At 39.6% G+C, this 17,899-nt stretch overlaps 1 protein-coding gene across 1 annotated transcript in view; it reads right to left on the bottom strand.

Annotated features, from left to right (window-relative positions):
- Window positions 1-17,899, bottom strand: part of TNS3 (tensin 3) — a 317,735-nt gene that overhangs the window by 145,673 nt on the left and 154,163 nt on the right. Inside the window, exon 4 of the mRNA XM_026063948.1 lies at window positions 12,327-12,365. The gene's annotated coding sequence lies outside the window, so the exon portion shown is untranslated. The remainder of the gene's footprint in view (window positions 1-12,326; window positions 12,366-17,899) is intronic.

Here is a 17,899-nt window from a genome sequence, read left to right as displayed (position 1 = left end):
AATGATGACTACAATTAGCATTAAATTAAGGTAATATAGTGGGAAAGTACAGTAGAGAAATAGGGTTTAAAAGGCCTCAAAGCGTTTGCTTAGAACTTCAGCGAGGGCAAGACTTAGCATTTTAGGAGAGAATATACACTCTAGATTAAGGATTTTACCATTTGGGATTATAATGGGACAATAATAGAGGCATTTAATCTTGAAAAACCCTCATGAAAATGAGAGAACTAAGTAGCACTAGACCTAACTAGCTGTCATAGGTTAGAGAAGACTGCATGAAACTTTAATGTTCCCTGTTCTGCAAATCTGTGAAGGGTCAACTGCGCGTAACGGTTAATGTTTAGCTGCCTAAAAGATTGCTTCAGAAGACAGTTTCAAATTCTGCGCAAAAAGCAACTAGGTTTTACTCAAAAGACGTTAAAGCTAAATCATAGCCAAATATCTTGCTCTTGTAATAACAGCTTTATCATCACAATCCATCCTATGGACTCCAAAATCATTACACAGGCTGAAAAATCTTATGTACAAATTTTATACAGAGGAGGGATCACTTCATGCACCGGTGAAATACAGTCATCTCCAGAGTGAAACACAGCAGCTGTTAACACAGCACCCAGCAACACCTTCACTAGAGTTTAGAAAGAGAAGTGCAAAACAATACCTTACACAAATGAAGCCTCAGCTTTATCGTATCCAAATAAGGCATAAACTAAAAGGAGCAGGAAAGGAAGAGGTAAAAATACATAATCAAACCTTGTTTCTCCTCTTCATAGATTTCATTGGTACACTACCACACACACACACTAAGCGACAGGTAAAGAGCAATTGGTATTGAAGCTTACTTATTTGGAGAGCACGCCCAAGGGGGATGGAGGGAAAAAGTCTCAAGAAACTGTTTTCTGGTTCAGACCATATTAAAATAGCACAACAGAAAGAAAACCCAGTTGCTCCTGAATCACCTCACTGACCACAGCTGGATCCTCCTGCAACCTCAAGACTGGGGCAGTAACTCACAGCGTGGTAGCACTAACAAAGGCGAAAGCAGCATGTACACACACAGGAACACAGTGTTTGCCCAAGCTCGGAGTTCCAGCCTCTGCCCAAGGCAGATTACAAGTACCCCAGCGTACCTGAATGACCAGGAATTTCCACAGAACTGTGTCCCAGAGGCATCAGCACAGGAGACACCTGAAAATCTGACTCCAAAGCCTGCCACGTGGAAGATGCTTTGACCTAGAGATACAGCTTTGTAACTGTCAAATCTTTTTTTTTTTTTTTTTGGCAGGTCACTGAAGTTCAGTTTCTTACTAGCAGAGATTTCACCACAATAAGGAAAAGAAAATACACACCTGTTGCACATTCAGATTTTATCTGAACTGCAAATGCAGTTAAAGATTTTCAGAGTTCAAATTATATTAGCGACACCTTACTTAACTCAGTGAGCCTGCACGCAATTTAATAGGGCATACATCCTCAACTAACCATGATCCTTATCGAGATGTGAGACTGCCTTGAATCCTTGATAACAGGCTTACAGTGATTTTATTTTTTGTTTTAAATCATGATTCAGGTAACTGGCAATGCATAGTTATTTCAACCAGCATCAAATAATTACAAGGTACACTTTGATGCAATTTTTTTTTTAATTACTGCTCAGATGATCGATCAGTCAATAGTTCCAAAAAAAAGTCCACCTCTAGGGCAGTTGTCATCACTGTGAGAGTTCTCATGACAGCAGTGTGATGCTGAATCAGCTAAAAATCTCCCATTTAAGCTTAACAATGATTTATCAAGGCCAACACATAGCTGAAGCAGCAGCTTTATATTTTATTCAGAGTGCACGCAACAGCAAAAATATCTTTCCTCTGAGCATTGACTGAACAGCTCTTATTTAGAAACCAATATCTGAAGTCAATACATACACTGATTTTCCTCCTCTCCTAAACAAAGTCTGCCATTCCCAAGCTCACTGATCCAGCTGCAGTTCCTCCCACGTACCAGAAAGGGTGAGGACAACGAAGCAGGCCACTTGGCACACCTCCTTCACTCAAGAAGGAACTTCTCCCACTTGACCCTTTTCATCTCAGCCTCGGTTTTTATGTGGTGCCTACCAGAAGCTGCACAGGAGACAGCCATGCTGCCTCCGTGCTAGCTGCCGATTTCCATTCACTGCAGGAAGCTCCACGTGAGGCAAGTCCGGACTGTGTGGAGCCTCTCTGTGCTCCCAAAACAGACCCAGGCAGTGAATTTCTTCCTTATTTGTATTACCAAAAAATAATTGGAAAGAATTGGTACAGCTCATCAACTACCCAATCTCTACTGTGTTAATGTGCTAAGTACAGACATCCCAGTCAGTAGAACTACCATACAGACTGATAAGAACTATTAATTCCAGCCTAAATTGATTGTGAAACTTCAAAGTTGTTCTTCAGCAAATGAAAGGTGATACATAAAACAAATGCTTATATCACTGTAACCTATAGGAATACTGCTTCACAGTCTCCCTAGGACACTCACTGTAATCAAGCAGGAATAAAGAGGCACATATAGGAAAAGGCAAAAAAACAAACAAACAAACAAAAAACCCCAAAAGGTAATTTCTGGATTTACTTGGGGTTCTCTATGAGAGGAGAGTAGGGACTTCATGGGTTCCCTAAGTCAAGGGCTTGGAAAGTGCACCATCTGTTTTGCTCTTTTCACCACAAAGCCAATAGGCATGCTGAACCCAGTATCTGTCCTTCCAGCACAAGCAACCAATTTGCAGGATTTTATATAAAATAAAATTAAAAAGCAGGTCTATCTAATGTCTGTCAGTTCAGAAGGATATTTTTTGTTGTATTGCTCAGCTTAGCAATGGATTGGTGCAGCATGAAAGGTTTCCAGGCTAACTAATGCATGAACATGGAACAGAAGAGGAAGCAAGAGCATCCTCTTCTCCTTGTTAATTTTTACCGGTCTAAAATGGTTCTCCACCTTGTCGAGGTACTAGTAAGAYGCCTCATATTCTCTCACTCTGCTAGAAATGACAGCTCTCTCCATCTTCCTTCAAAGACAGAATGCAGAGCGTGAGCAGCACAGAGCTGGCATTAACTATCTCAACTAGCAGGATGAGACTGTTTCTCTTTCCAACCTTCTTCCCATTAAGCCAGGAAGAAATGAACTGTGGAAAAAGAAACAACTCAGATAAAAAACATGTATATATGTGTACACATACACAGCGCCCAGCATCTATCTCTTTCCTTCAAACCTCATTCTTCTAAGGATCTACGCTCAAATTCACATACTCTCAGACTCATTACATCCCTTTAAAATTACTAAACCTGGGGCAAATATTGCCATTCCTGCTGCATATTTGTCAAATCCAGGATTAAAATTACAAATAGACACCTCTTCAATGTCTAACTACTGTGGTACATTCACGGTGTGGAAGATCCAAGTTCAATCCCTGATTTGATGCAAATGAAGTGGGGCTTTGAAAGTATATTCTCATATCAAAGCTAAACATTAACAGTAAAACTATCAGCTGCATAAGATAGTTTGGCTACTTCTCAATTTTGAAAAGGTTTTAGTGAAAGCTTGACAATTTTTCTTGAAAAATGATCATTACTTGCTATGCTGACATGGGGTGACCACTCTAAAACACCATTGTGTTAATTATGAATCTCTCTAAGTCCTAAAAGATGAAATGAAAGGCGTCAGCAAGAAGCCAGGTTGACATCAGTCTATGGGGCATTCAGGTGAAAAAAGCAAAGAAAAACAAAAAGTTCTTACAGGAAAAGCCAAATTTTCTTATCTTAAGAACTCTGAAAGTCATTTGTCATCCCCTCCTTCCTTCTGACATCTTGCCACTCTATTTTTCTGCATCTCCTTAAACAAGAACCTGTGTCCTATTCACCTTACGTCCTCTGTTTCCATTTCCTCAGGTCTCTCTTAGTCCTCTATCCAAGTTGGGGGAGACAGCACAGTAAGCAAAAGACCTGCTACCTTGCAAGCGAAGCATCACTGCAAGTTAGAGTATCCCATCACATCCCATTTTCCTAATATTACCTATAAAAGGAACACAAATGCTACTAATCTCCATTGGGAAACTGAGGTCTATATTAATGGAATGATTTGCTCACTGTAAAACAAGAAATCAGGCAGAATATGAAATATTCAATCGTTTTACTTTGATTCAATATGAAGTACTAAACACTTCAATGATAATACATTATAGCCAATGGACATTACCTGTGTACCTCACCAATCACAGCATTTCAAGAATACCAAGCACAGAGAAGCATTCTTATTCCCACCTTCCCATAAAGACAGTTCAAAGAAATTTCAATTCATGTGGTTAGAAATAAGAAAAGCTTTGCTGTAGAATGAGCAAAATTATTCAAAGACCAGATATTTCTTCCAACTTCCATCCCACCTCCTCTTCCTGCCAAAAAAAGCCATCGCAGATCCCTGCCAACAACTCCCTAAAAAAGCCCCGCTCAAAGAAAAATAAAGATAAAGCCATCAAAACAAAAGATAAAATGACACTGCTATTATTAAAACACACACACACTTTATCTTCCTTTTAATAATTAAGAACAAGGAACACCCATCAGCTCTTAAATGAATGGGACAGGAGATGTTCTACCTCTTTGCTCATTCAAGACACACAGTTTCTTCACCTTTGTTAATATTTGGCTAATCAGTAGGGATTAAGTCCATCTTGCCCTTAAAGCTTCCCATTTGGATTTCCACTTTAAAGACACCAGAAAACAATGGAACTGCTGCTTGCCTCCCTTCCTCCCCAAAATCTACAATTTAGTGCCATGACACTTTTTCAGGAGAAGCCTCGAGTTTCAACCTCTCTCACTCCAGCATTTAATGACATAAAGCAAGAAGAATCAAAAGTAAGTCTATATGCAAACACTTCTACTACACACACTTTGTTACTTATATGTCACTAAATTATTGAGCTGATGTGGAAAAAAAAATAACCTAAAGCAAATTAAAGCAGCATATGATTCCTACCATGACAATAAATTAGAAGAACTACAGTTGAGTGGGATCTTATAGACTGAAGGTTGTTACTTAAGTAAATGAGCAAACATGACCCACTGGTATATGATAAAGCAGCCAGGCTAAACATTATTTAAACTAATGGAGGGGGGAAGGGGCCGCACAGATACCTATGCTTGTTGAAATTAATCCTGACTACAGGAAAARTTGACTTTGAAATTACCGTTACAGGATTAATCATCTCTACTTGAAAGACAGGTAGCAGCCCTCAGAGGCACTGTAATACTTAGTGACAGAGTAACTGAAAAATTATTACTATTTTTTTAATGTTTGGCTGCCAGACTTTTTAGAGTTGGGATTGCTGTCCTCCGTTCCTTCTACAAGTTCCACTGTCAAGAAAACATTTTCAAAGACTAACTAAAAGTATACTTGCAAGGGACATGAGATCTCTTATTTCTGAAGACTGCTTTTGTTCAAAGAAAGCTTGACTTTAATTTCATTTTGCATTAGATCAAAACTTCATAGTCACTGTATTTCAACTTTTATTAAATCTTGTAATTATCTGATATTCCTAAAACAGTATGAGCTCTCCCTCCTGGCAAAGAATGACTGGCTCTTGAATATAGTATACACTGCACAGTAGATTTCAGGAGCACTATATTCAAATCATATTGATTTTTGTTTAAAACCACAGTTTTTAATTTCTGCTCTGCAGACCTGTGGTGTCCACGGCCTTATTCTGAGAAGCACTTGAAACATAAGAACAAAAAATAACCCCCTTACAAATGCATTATACAGAGGCCCACATCAGCTCCCTTGTGAGGATCCACAAATCCAAAAAAGTTGAAAAGTAATCATGTCAAGTGTTTTCAGATCAGGCAGCAGCTCACGTTTTCTGTCAAGAAGCTATGGCCTCAGTCTCCGTTCCTGCTGATCTACAGCAGTGGAGGAAAGTGGCACTTCACTAACAAATCAAGAAATCACAAAAAATAAAAAGACTATTGATTGATAAAGCTGAGAAAAGGGAAAGGAAGAAAAAGTACAGCTCAAAGTTTAATAAAGCAAAATTGAAAAGCAAAAAAACCCTAAGTTTAAACAGAACTTCAAGGCACCTTTGCTTTCTCCTGTCAGGAAAGCTGTATGAATCAAAAGTGGAGAAAATCATTTCCATAAGACTCTCTCCAAAGTCCATAGATATCTCTCTGCATGGAGGCACTGGCACTACAGATGGTGACAAAGCAGGAACTGAACAGGCAAATGTAAAACTCTGCTGGATATTCCCACCCTTTGCAAACAAACTGGAGAACATCACCGTGCTGTTGCATTTCCTTTTTCATCACGTGCAACCTGTCAGAAGACAGGCAGTGATAATCCCAGCAGAGGGGCTCTGGTTAGACTGAGGAAAGGAGGCAGGAAAGATGATAGCAATGCAGAGGTTAGGTAGAATTGGCATGCCTTTTGCATCTTCCAATTCATGTTCGATTTGTGTATATCATGCTTGATTTCTGTGTATCTCATCGGTCCTGTGAATTCAGGTGATGAATACCTTTAGCTAAAGCTTTGACTGTAGCAGTGGCAGTGGGGAAAAAGCAAGTCTCTGTAAATAACATGGTTGGATATTTTCCTAGTTCTCCACACCTACGATTTCCATTCTCTTGCTTTAAAGACGAAAAGAAAAGAGGGAAAAAAAAACACAACAAAAACAAGAAATGAACTAGCCATAAGTGACTGAAATTTATTACAAATCAAACCCACTTGATGCAATTTCCCAGTGAAGCTTTTACTGCTTTAAGCCGGAAACCAAAAACACAACTGGCAGAGAGAGAGCTGCACATGCCAGCTCCCAATTCAGCTTAGTCATTGTCATCATATTGCAGGGTGTTTGAAGGTCATACCTGATTAACCCAAGATAATAATCTTATGTCCTTCTAGGACTCAGATCCCCCTTCAAATGAAACTGGAGAAGGCAATCCTTCATCTACATGCTCAGACCTTCCCAACATCACCAATGGTAATGCAGCTTCAGATTTCTCAGAAAATCTCTTGCAGGCTCACATTAAAAACAGATGGACTGTACTCCATGGGAACGACAGACTGCTTCACATTTTTTCTGGGAAGATGCATTAAAAAAGTAAATGAATGCAATGAGGATAAAAATACATATTGTCATATCTATTGATCTTTCTCAGCCAAAGCATCTGGAGAGGACTGCATTCACCAATCATCATGGAATACTAGAACAAGAGGAAGTTTTGCTAAAAAGAACAAAATTTCTTCCAACACTACTGCGGTACTGAGTTTTCTTAAGGTTTCCTATCCTCCTCCTCCTCTCTTTCCCCTTATGAACTTGTCTTTTTTTTTTTTTTGGCCATATCATAATGTTTTTGCTAAAAGTCACTTTTAGTTTCTCTCGAGAAATTTCTGGGACTAGTTTCCCTGGGTCAGATATATGAACTGTCTAAACTCCCATACATTTCAARTAAAATCAGATACCTGATTAGTAGGAAGGCACCCAACTGTCTTGTGACTCCATTACTTGCTTCTTTCCCATTTTTTTTCCAACATATTCTTTCCTTCCCTCCATCCCTTAAAGAACAAAAACAAAAACTTATCTCCCTAATTATTTTAACTGTGTTCCCCTCCTCTTTTGAGATGGGCCAGAGTGCAACTCAGCTCACTGTTCAAAATTATGTTTTTGGTTTGCTAGGAGAGGCCTGAATGCGAAAGTCTTATTTTTGTCTTCAAAAGTGGAAACAACAGGCTTGTATAGTTGAGGAAAACAGAGTTAAGCAAAATAAAAAAAGAAGCATAACTCCCCCAGTTTTCTATCAAAATGAGTAAGGCTTCCACCTCAGACTCAGAAAAATAGCTAAATAAAGTTCAGGAAGAAGTGATGTTTTAATAAAACATAAATAGCTGGGTAAGTGTCCTCTTAATCTTCCACCACTACAAGAGCCAGTTATGAAATGTGAGGTTTAAAAGGCAGCACTACAGGTATGCAGACTTCTCTGGCAGCCAGTTGAAAAAAAGAAGAAAGGTTACAGAGGTTAAATCAGAAATTTCTCTGGTAAAGATTACTAGTTAATTGTGCCTTAAAACTGACAAGTTATGCAGTGATAGGGACCATTTAACTGATGGAGTCATTTTAAGATAAGAGCGCATATATGCCATAAGGTTCAAGCCTTTGAGTCACATTTTGTTAATGCAAGACATGCAGCAGGAAATACGAGGGGCCTCTGAGGGAGTAAGCTTTCATTTTCTTTATTCTTTTTAAAGATACAGTACCATGAACAATGTGTAAAAAAAAAAAAATAATAATAATAATAATGAGGACAAGCTTGCTACTTTCTTCATGTATCTTAAATTATTCTAGAATACTTCCCAGAATCTGAAAGTGACCTCAAAATAATATCCTTCTTTTGGCTCTACTTTTATTTCTATCTTTTTAAAGTAATAACTGAATGGAAAAACATTTGGAAATTCAAAGTTAGGGACTAAGCCATCTTTCTTGTAGCATTAGGGAACAAGATTTGTATAAGACAACGTGTGCATGTTAATAATTGTCTTTTAATTTAAAATGTAGATTTTTTTTAAAATGACATCAACTGAGTAACTCTCAATCTCAAAATAAGATGCAACAATTCAAGAAAATACTGTTTAAACAGACTTGCCATCTTTGATTTTTCTCAAACTTTTAAGAAAACTGTTACATAGGCTAATTCAGCTCTTACATACAAAAGTAGTGACCAGTGGCCATGGCATTTTTATTATATTTGAGTCATGATATAGATCTCTGCAGTCTATTGCCACAAATAACCCATTGCGTCTTGATGAAATAAAATGAGGCACATCAGAATACATCTTATTTTACTAAACATTTGACTTTGATTAGTAGAGCTGGACTAAAATTGTCCCCCTTCTCCAGGCAGAGGAATGTACATGACAACATAAAGCAAGTAGTATTAGAACACCTAACAGCAGCTGGTTTATATTTTAGCACTTGAAACTCCAAACAGCTGCACTGGGTTGATATATGAGGATCCTGACGTCATTACAAAGCTTCAAGATGCATGGCTTATGAGAAATGGGAAGAAAGGGCCTCTTTGGAAACAGACATCCAAGCTGAAAATACTCAATAAAATCCACATTCTAAAGAAAAAGAGCATCTGTACATTTCATCAGGCTTCAACCATCTTCCAGCAAACATGCCACAGAGTTTAACTACAGTTCTTGCTATAAACCACTAGGAGAGCGATACAGGCAACCATTACATTAGCTAAATATATGTACCAATAATTTATACCAGACATATGCATCATTTATTTATGTGAGAACTAAAAGCTGCCTAGCTTGGAATGAATGGGGATAATCCATACTTCCGAAGAAAACTGCAATGCAACAAAACTTTGGCTGGTTTGAGTAGAGTCCTTCCCTATTAGCTGAAGATCTCAACTACTTGTCCTTGATGTTCTCAATATTTTACACTCAAAATAGTTATAAAAGAAATTGCTTATGGCTAATATGGTCACAGATTATTCTAGTTCAGGACAACAGAACTCTTCACTAATCAGGTAAAATTTATTTGTGCACAAGGCAGACCCTAATCTAAAAAATACCAAATGTCACTACATTCCATGTCAGAAGCAAAACTCTTCAGTTTCACTCTCAGTAATAAGATATTGCACAGTATATAATGAAAGTATTTCAACTACAGTTTTTCCTGCAAGAAAACTCTATGGAATTGTGATCTTCTTCCTGCCTAAAGCTAGTAAATACTTTATTCAGGGACTGAACTTTGGGCTACATCTCTGCTCATGAAGCAAGCAGGTTAGGCCAGCATCACATGGCTGTCCACACTGCCCAACCATTAGCACAGGCCCAGAGCAGCTTGGCCTGGATGAAGCAGCGCTACTTGGCCATCATTTCGGGAGGCCGCTGGACTATTCCCAAGAGGTGTCGGGTTGGGGTCACCCTGGTTGCGGGGGGTTCGGCTGTTTCCACTGTCCGGATTCAAGATGTGCTGTGCCGCATGCTCTCACCCATTTCTCTGTTGGTACAAATGTTGCCTTCAAAGCCACATAAAACTCAAGATGGTAGCTGAATGGACAGACTGGTTCCATCTCTCCCTCAGTAAGTCACTTGACTGAAAGGGTAAAGGAAATACACTTATATAACCCTGGGTATTTCCCAAGGGCTTTTAGGGATTTTCCTGAGGAACTGTTCAGTATAAGCACACAGACACCAAGAACTACCTTACCTCACAGCCTGAACCTTTCAGAGGCCCTGCTTTTCAGCCACAGAAATCCATCCAAACTCCCTTCACAGAAATAGAAGGGTGAACGTAGGTTGACAGACATTACCTTTGCTTCCAGGGGACGTGAGAATCTAACAGGGCAATACCAATTTACAGGGAGGTGATAACATGCCCCAAAGAGATCCGGACTAAGGAAAATAAAAGCAAAAACACTTGGGGCGGGGGGGGGGGTGTGTGTGCTCACTGAAATGCCAATGAGCAGTGTCCAGTACAAAAGAGAAAAAAGTAATAAATAAATAAATAAATCCAAATCCTGCAGCATTTCTTCCAGTCTCTGCTAACAAGGGAAGCCATCTTCAACATTTAGACTGCTTCCGAATCCCATAAATACAACCTGCAAAAATCCAGGATTTCTACATAACTTGTAGTCTATGATTTAATGTAAGCCCCAAGAAACCCTACAGGTGAAAAACACTCAGATTAAAAAGCCTCTTACCTCATTTCCAAAACATACAAAACTGCTCATACACAAAGATCACTTGAAAGCCAGAAAACTCAGGGACATCTTCGATCCCCAATTGCACAGCAGCAGATTTCTGAATCGCAAAGCTGCGTGCTATTTAAGACATTGTACAAAGACCACACCCCAACCTCCAGCTAGTTTAACAGTTTGCTCAGTGATTTTGGAAAGGGCCAGGGCATAGAAGGTGGCAATAAACAGGAGAGCCTGTTACTGCTAAGCCTGGCAGAACCTGACTGCACACCAGGTTCACCCAGGACGATGGCTGGTAAGGCCCGGTACTCTATCCCCCAGTGCTGCACACTTAAGGTTGTTCTGAATCATGGCAACAGATTTTCCATATCAGAATCAATACACAGGTTGTGTATACAACACAAAAGAAAGAGCAACCACAGCTCACAGTACGCATCTACTACTGTGAGCTGCAGACAAAATAAAGGACTGCTCTTCTATTTATAATTTTAGCAGTAACATCATACAGAATCCCCAGACTCTGATGTGAGTTAATTCATAAAATTACTGGGCCAAAATTAGGGGAGAGCTTCCATGAGTTAATATTCACATTCCTCATAATACTGTGCATCACTGATTTAATCTTTCACCCTTTCTTTTGAAGGATAATGATTAAGAAAAGCATAAGCCAACACTTCCATAGCACCTTCTACTTCTGTGATTCATTCCAAGCAAGTATCACTACTTACCTTTTGCCAACAGGGAAATCAAGACACAGAAGTATGCAAAGCGACTTGCCCAATTCACGTAACAAGGCAGAAATGAGATGCTGGATTTCTAATCCCCCCCTGGCTGCATCGCATATATACGCACCACACAGTTCTCAGCTGACATTTGGACATCAGCTGTGGACCTATTATTTCTAATACTGATACTAGCAGGTGGTAGTGCTGGTTCAGTAAATAACAGTTAACACCCCATCCGTCTGGGTATCATTCATGTTACCCTTGGAGCTAAAAGGACCAAAATCAGCTACTCAAGCCTGAAAAGGTTTATCATCTTTTTAATGCCTATCCTGAACAAGCGTGGGTTAGTCTCTCCTCCTCCACCAGGATCAACCAAACAACCAAACAAACAAACAACCAAACAAACAAACAACCAAACAAACAAACAACCAAACAAACAACCAAACAACCTGTCCCCTATTTGTACTGTCAAACTAATATGAGACATCTATACAGTACGTTGTAACAATGAATGTCATTCACTTTAAAAGAAAAGTGGATAATGTAAGTACGGTCAACTGCACATGGTTGCTCTATCACAGACATACCGTCCAGTTCAGTTTAAGAAGAGTCCTGAAAGGCACAACTCAACATTTCATGCTGTAAACCTTTAACCTTGCAAAATGCTCAATAAAACAATCCAGATTGCTCCATGAGACAAGACACAGTAACAAGCTTCAGGATTAGACCCTTTATTTTCCAAGCACTCACTGGGAAAGGGGAAGATACAGTACTTAAATAACAAGAAATTACAGGAAGAATAACCTAACCAATAGCTTAATAAAACCTGACGGATATTGACAGTGCCAACAGTACTTACCAGTTCATAATTGCTTGGAAGAAAGCAGGGTGTCACCACCTGGAATAAAAAATAAAGTACGATAAGGAAAAGGGATACTTCTTTCTGAAACGATCCAATCCCATTGAACAAGCTCCCTCAAATCCTACGAAATCCTGGCAGAGTCAAAGGGGTGCCAACAAGACCAAGTGCAGAATCTGAATGTCCAGTGCTGCTCCCAGCAGCGTTACTTTCTCTCAGTTGCCTGAATAGTTACACAGGATGTGTCCTGCTCACATGCCCAATCACTGAAATGGGTTCAAGAATAATGCCTTCCCTCAGGTCACATTAGTGGGGAGCATGAGGGGCTTTCTCCCCCCAACATCCTTGGCAGCATTATTCTAAGATCATCTCAGTTTTATTTAATAAACATTCCGCTCTTTAAGAAGTCTAGAACTTCCCCCAAGCCAAATCCCCCAGCCTCCCCATAGTCTCCACATCCATTGTCCTCAGATTACAGCCGTCCATTTTAGTTTTGCATTATCAGCTTGATTTTGGTATCGGGTGTAGGCCAAGCAGGGTATGCTATGGTGACAAGCAGAACTGATATTGCGAACTTGCATAATTTCAGAGGCATGGAGCCAAAGACTCAGAGACATATAACTGGAAGCAACCATCTCTGCTAGAAGGCAAGTAAAATAAATCACATTCTTTCTCACACGAAGAAAGATTGCATTATTACATTTACATTCATACAGCATAGAAACCAACAAGTCAGCTTCTGTGAATAAGTATGTCAAGTCCACTGAAGTTAAAACACTTCAGGACTACACGTTCCATATAGATCTCAGAAAAAAAAAAATCAAAAAATGGTTTGTATATTCAAAAACCAAAATGTGAAGAAAGCCAGGAAAACCATGAGCAACTCTGATTACATGATAATCTCAGAAATAGCAAATGTTACTTTCTTCTACGGTCTTATACAGTTGGCACCCTCAGACCTCACACATACAATCAAATGACTGTGGTTCACCAAGTTACTCAGCTCAGCTGAGCTTCAGTAATAGTCGGCATGCATGCTCACTTTAACAAGCACCTTGATGTTAACCTCAACAAAAGCTGTTTGATTTAACATGTCCAACTTCACAGTTGCAACTCTCCAGGACAGACTCACCTCTCAGGCAACAAAAAGGGGCCAGCAACTCTCTGACAACACCTGAGCTACAGAGGAAGTGTTTTCTCTATGAAATTGTTGGTAAGCTGTCCTATCAGCTCTTAAGGCATGGCATACAGAGTGGGTTACTGAGCAGAAGAGGCCCGATGTGCACATTATAATCCTTAGGGTAAAGAAAAGGGAGGTCCAGTCTATGCAACACAGCAAGCTGCGAGAACAAAGAGAAACATCTGGTCACGTATGTAGCATGGCTGGAAAGAGGCAGACCTGGCTACACACAACCACTTCTGCGCTTATCCATTAGCATGGGAGAGCTGGCATTTGCCTCAGTAGCTGGGTCCTTGCTTGTGAAGGCTGCTTCTCTGGTTCTCAACTCCTTTGAAATCACAAGGCATGTTTAAGAAGAAGAAAAAACATACACAAAAAGTAACATAGCTATGTTCATCCCCCAGCCTCCCCATGGTCTCCACACTAGCCCTAAATAAAGTAGGACAGACATGAACCCTCAAGATTTGTTTGCTGCACTCCCCTACTCCTCACTGGGCTTGCGAGTCCAAGGTCTTAATGAGCTGCATTTCTGCAGCTCGTTTCATGACTGCTGCTGGTGACTCACTAATCCATCCAACTGAGCACCCATATTAAACGTGTGGAAGACGTTAACTGTCATGATTAAGATTCCTGTTGCTGAAAGCAAAAACAACATCTGTGTCTCTGACCTCCTGTCTGACACAGCATGTAAAACGTCATACAACACCTTCAGTTACAACAGCCAACTCTGCTTTCAAGCCGAAGGGGCAAATCACCAGGCAGAGAGGCAGAGCAGTCAGTGGCAGAGCAAACCAAAGCAGTGTCCCACACCACTGACAACGGCCAGAGACACTGCATCCACGAGCATCAGGGGCTTCCATGCTTGCTCCTGGCAAAGACAGACACTCCCCATGGGTCCTGACCACCTGACTACCTAGTACTTACAGGATTATAAGCAATAAAAATCAATTTTTAGTTAATGTTCTCATTAGTAACAGCTATGGTTAAAATAGATAAAAACAGACATTTTAAGAAGTAATTTGTTCTCTCTACCTATAGCAGGAAGAAAGGTGAGAATGGATGGAAACCCTGAAAGGAGTGATTAGTTTACAAGATGGTTGGGCAGCACAGTGGAAAAACAGGGACGAACTAATATTAAATGCTCACATACTTAATAACTGGAACTATCGTGTAATAAAATTGTCATCACTGGAGAGCATAAATATCATCTCTGCTTTCTCTCTTCCCCCTGCAGTTAAAAACGCTCCAGGAATCAAGCACCTCCTTTCCCCTGGGCTAACCATAACAGAGTTCTGTTGTAACCTCCTTGCTAATTACAACTGACTCACAGCCTAAGGCAAAGAAACAGCCTCTCTCTTCTCATACAAGAGCACCAGGGAGATCCACTGGCAAAAGAATTTCAGAGATTTACAGAGCTTCTTTGGTAGAGCTGTGGCATCTTACTCAGGTAAATCACCACAACTCTGAGCCGCTGAGAAGAAGAAAATAATAATAAAAAAAGCACACCAAAAATGAGGGAACACAGATTAGGATTAACACTTCCTTAATTCTTTCTTCTCTGACCTCCAGTAAGCCTATGATTCTTATATTGTAACCTAGCTTTACAGATAGTCTCTACCTTCTCTTGGTTGTGTGTATTTTGCACCAAGGCCCTTCTTTCACAGGAGGGATATGTGTCGATGACGATGACGTGTCACCAAAAAGAAACTACTACTGTTTTAGGCCAACCAGTCAGTCACATACCACTCTTTCTAGTGCATACAGCAACCCCTTCGCCCTTTTGCAGTGCTTGCTGCCATTAAAGTGCAGACTATTCAAATGCATCATTCACAGCCGATGACTCCTGCCTACTGCTACTGATTCGGAGCTACAAAAATCGATGCAAGACATACTGGATCACTCGAGGTGCAGAGACTTTTTCCTTGAGCTCCACATACACAAGTAAGGTATCTCTTTCTAGAGGGAGCAAAATAATCCAGATGTCTATGCATTTCAGATCTCACAAGCAATTTCAGCAAATTCTTCCACTGTTAATCCAGACACATGTTGAAAGCAAAGAAGCCGATGTGTTCACAGATAACTGTGAGAGGCTATCATGAGGGCCAATGACCACAGCTGGAGTTATAAGAGTGCCCCTAACTGTGTATTTCCTGGCTTGCAAAGATCTGAGATTTGCTCAAATCAGCATTTAGAAAAATTTTGAGAAGCCACTGATCAACCTCACTCGCGTTACAGGAGGTGTCTGTCAGTGAAAAATGCTCAGTTTCCTTTTTGCTGCTTACGTGGGGGGAAAAAACTATAACAATATTTTATTATTAAAAATATTTGTAAAGCCGCAAGTATTTGCAAAGGAGGGGGGGAGGAGCATCCTTATCTATTTTTAAAAATGAATATATTCCATCTAAGGGTGGATGGTGCTTTAACCCTCTTGCATTTTACTTTTTTTTTTTTTCTTACACACAGATCACTGTTTTGAAAAACATCCTCAATACTAAAGCTATGTTTAAATAGCCAGGAAGTAAATACTACCTAGTGGATAGAGCGGCATCCACTCAATGACTGGCCAAATCCCTGCTCTGCCAGTGACCCACCGGGTGTGATTCTGAACACCTCACATCATGCATCTGCTCTGACAGCAGTAAAATGAGGATAAGGCTGATAAGCTCCTTTTGAGAGCTGCCTTTAAGTCTTTCAAAATCTCTTCCCTTAGATAAGGCAGGAGTCTGGGCGCAAGGGGAACAAAAATGCTATAATACATAAACATGAAAACAAATTTAAATGTATGTATGAATTTATTTAAAACAAGGGACTAAAAGTTGAAGTACAGATCCATCAAATTTTAACATACCAAATTACATTAATACACCACCCTGAGCAAAACCATCATTATAACTGCATGGCTTTCAGGTTGTCTCTTCAATATAATACCTATCTCTTCATGAAAGTAAGTTGTGCTGCTCATGAGAATAAGTTGTGCTGTGCTCCTAAAGATTTAAGCCTCTGCTTTCTGCCAAACATAGACCTGGAAAGCAAAATTGCATGATTTCAATCTAATATCAATGCAGAGATGGAAAGTACCTCATTCATTGGTTTAAAAGTTACACACACTGAACCAACTAGACAAAACAAACTTCAGAAAGACTTTTCTGATCCCCACAGAATTTACATTTAACCTTAAAAAGGACATTTGCAATCAACAGGCTTGTCAGCTTTTAATAGCATCTTGATTCCTGTAAAAAATATACTGGATATGCATTATCATAGTATTTCATAGCTCAGCACAAACAAAGTGCATTTAGTTTCTGTACTTCTGTACATTCTCCTGTTAACAGGCAAAGCCAGAATAAGGAAATCCCTTCTCTGGTTTTCAAAACAGCCACCTCTTCAGTGCTTGCCTACACACGTACACACACAAATGGACACATTAGTCTACTCATAAAATAACCAAGCAAATATTTGAAAGCCAAACTACTTGTTTTTCCATACATAGTTAATATGGACACACCTTCCTGGTGTGAAACTTCCTGAATCAAGTCTTTGTTTGAAAAGGTCTTGCATTGATAGGAAAAGTCTTAAAATAATTAATGAAGAATTCTGACTCCAACGAATCTGCAGTAATTTTCCTTCATAAGGTTGTAATGTCAGTCACATGTTAATGAGTAACAACGAACATGAGATAAATATGTTTACTCAAACAAGAAAAAATGTCAACAAATGGCACGTTATCTAGCACTAAGGAAATAAAATACATCCTCACATGCTTTAACAGAGACACAACAGTGCCCCCCACTGCTGTAGAATAGGTCATTTGCTGGAATATCCAGTACTTACATTTCAGAACTGTTTTTCCACAGGATGCATTTTTCATTTTCCTTAGTCTTCATTTTCATTTCTCAAAAAGTAGGCAAGCTTTCAGAGCAAGAACCATCTTCAAAGAATGAGCCAAGTATTACCAAAGCTTCGCTTCGAAGTTTCTCAAATACTACCATACTACTTTTGCAAAAGCCATACAACTTACCCATTTGACTACAATAAATCATTTGCTTCCAAGCTACAGTTTTATCAAATAAGAAATGCAGACATGTCTGCCACATGATGTGCCATGATGTGCCTTGTCTATACAGGGCTCTATGTAAAACAAAGGGTTGGAGACAAAGGAATCTTCTTCAGATATATATGCAACCTGCTAATGAATCTGTGCATTCTAGTACACAACTCATCGTCTTACAGAATTGATAAAAAGGATGAAAAGAATGACAAAATGAAGCCACTGTTATCTTCCAGATCTCCTAACATCACTGTAACTTTACAAAATCTATCATCTATCTGTCGACCTGACCTCTTGTCTAGAGAGGTTTGTGGCCTGCCGGGGGCTCGTGTGAGAGATGTCATG

This window comes from Apteryx rowi, unplaced genomic scaffold (assembly GCF_003343035.1).
Source record: "Apteryx rowi isolate R43461 unplaced genomic scaffold, aptRow1 scaffold_204, whole genome shotgun sequence".
Taxonomy (NCBI): domain Eukaryota; kingdom Metazoa; phylum Chordata; class Aves; order Apterygiformes; family Apterygidae; genus Apteryx; species Apteryx rowi.
The sequence above is the reverse complement of the archived record's forward strand: the minus strand, read 5'-3'. Positions and strand labels throughout refer to the sequence as shown.